This window comes from Grammomys surdaster, unplaced genomic scaffold, assembly GCF_004785775.1.
Source record: "Grammomys surdaster isolate TR1022 unplaced genomic scaffold, NIH_TR_1.0 372, whole genome shotgun sequence".
Taxonomy (NCBI): Eukaryota; Metazoa; Chordata; class Mammalia; order Rodentia; family Muridae; genus Grammomys; species Grammomys surdaster.
In genome coordinates, this window is record NW_021604791.1 from 5,715,176 (window position 1) to 5,717,901 (window position 2,726).

Here is a 2,726-nt window from a genome sequence, read left to right on the forward strand (position 1 = left end):
ACACATACATACACACATACACACACACATACACACACATACACACACACACATACACACACATACACACATACACACACACATACACACACACACATACACACACACATATACACACACACATGCACACACACATGCACACACACATACACACACACACACACACACACACACACACACACACACGAGTCCAAAACAAGTGTTATTAAAGGTACTTGGATGAGAAGCCATCCATCTAATTTATTCAGGGTCAAGCCCTTGAAGAAAACTGAGTCTCCTCCTTCCAGCACCATCAGCTTCCGGTAGCTCTTCATCTCTGAGGGGAGGGGGCTGCTAACGCTCATCTTCCTCATTCATACTGGAAGGTTGACGGCCTTGGCCTTGTACAGGTCATGGGCAGCCAACCATAGGTGCTGTGAGTTCTCGAGTGTGACAGGATGCCTAGGAGACCATTTCAGAGCAGTCTTTCAGATGGTTGCCTGTTTAGCTCCTCAAATCTGTGCATAATGGAAGCCATTTTTTCAAACAGTAGATTTTAAAAAACACTTGTGGTTGGAGGATCCTACGGTAGGAGTGGGAAGACTGAGTTGTACCAAATGACTTTAGAAATACAGAAGTTATTCTGATATTTTTAGCCTATTTTAAAATCCATAAAATAAAGGGAGTAGACATGACTGTTCTAAGCATGCTTCCCTTTGTCATTCTCTTCATCTAGTCTTCTGCAAGAACAGAAAACTGTAAGAATTGGGGCTGACCGTGGTAAGGAATCTAATTCCCAGAAGAAAAAAAACAAAAACAAAAAACTGTGACTGCTGGTAGACAAATAAGGAAGAAAGCAGAGCATTCACCTGGGAATAAAAGATATTCAGGTAAATTAAAGAACTGAGTTAAACCCACTAATCCAGGACACACGGCGTTAAGATTGAAAACTTAGCCTGATCTCCAGCATTAACTAAAGTGTTTTGTCTTTTCTCCGCTACAATAGTGCCAATTAAGAATAGAGTGTCAGCTGAGAGTGCTGCATAATGGAAAATGCTGACAGATTCTTAATGCTAAGAGCTAAAAGAGCACTGCTTTAATAAGGTGCCCAGAAGCAGAGGGAGGTTTTTTGTTTTTTTTTTTTTTTTAAGGAATGAGGAAAAAGGAAAATTTGGAAACAGAGATGGGAGAAGGCAGAATCATCCTGAATCATCCTGAAAGCAGGGCCTTTTCTTTTCCCTCTCCATCCTCATCTGGTTCTTAACGTTAGTCCTTTCCTAAGCAAACTGGAGCCTCCTCTCAAAGCCACTGACCAAGACTGGGAGTCTCTCTGGCTGAGGCCATGGCCTTACTTCACATGGAGGAAACACCATCGGAAAGGGCGTGTTAAGAATAAAGCCATCTTTGATTAGTGCCCGAAACCCTTCTTTGGTATAGGTAAGGCCAGGGAAAGTGAGGGAGGAGGCTCAGCTGAAACATCAAAGTCAAAGGCACCGTTCAAGGCTGTTAGGCACCGCAGGTCACTTTCAGGCATACAAAGGTTCCTTTTGCATCCTCCTTTGGGGACTTACCTTTTACTTTTTACTACAGAAATTTTTAAACAAATGAAAGATAAAGAGACTACAAAAGAAGCCTCCTTGCATCACCCCGTTAGAGAATTACCAACAATCAACAAATATGTTGTTTGAGTCACAAACTTCTCCTTTTTCTTCCATTCAGTCATTTTTTTAAAGCAAACCGACACAGAAAATCGCTTCTTCTGTTTCTTAATATTACATCAATATTATTAGCGTACCTCAAAAATAATAATTCCTTAACCATAAAATACTCAGTTGGGGTTCATATATCGTTGGGTCACTTCTTAGGATACTGATGGGCAAACAGTAGCTAGGGAGCCACCATACCTTTCTCCAGGAGGCTCCTCCCATCCTCACCTGTGCCCTGAGCTAGCTTCTCTCCTTTGGAGCCATTGCAAATAATGCTTAGCTATTACAACAAAGTTTGGCCTGACCAAATTTTAGTTTAAAAAAAAATAGAGTAATAGAGCATATGCGGTATGAGAACAGAAGTAAAGGGAAAGACAGGACCAGCAAGATGGAGACCGGAGGATGCAGGGCGTGGGAGTGAGGCACAGGGCGTGGGGGTGAGGCACAGGGGGTAGGGGTGAGGCACAGGGGTGAATAAGAAAACAGATGTCTGAAGTTCCATGATGAACTTCATTATCTCATAGGCATACAAAAAATCAACTTAAAAATACACAGAAATTTTTCAAGGGAAGACTATTCATTTCCACATTGTGGAAAACAGCAAGGCTGGATTCATCACTCCAAATGTGTTAAGCTGGTCATTCAGAAAAGCCAAATAGGTCAACTTGAAATGCCCAGTGGTCCCCAGGATGGTGAATTTTCCACAAACTGAAGATGCCAAATATCTCTTGGAAGAACCCAAAGAACATACAAACACAAACACAGAGTGAGACAGAGACAGACAAGAGACAGAGGGACAGAGTGAGACAGACATGCACACAGACACCACACTCACAGAGACATACAGAGACATACATACAAACACACACACACACTCAGACACACAGACATATACACACAGAAAGAGACAGAGAGGGACCAACAGAGACACACCACACAAACACTCACACAGAAACATACACACAAACACAGAAAAAGACCAACACACACATAAACACATACACACACAGAAAAACAGAGACAGACATATCACCCACATAC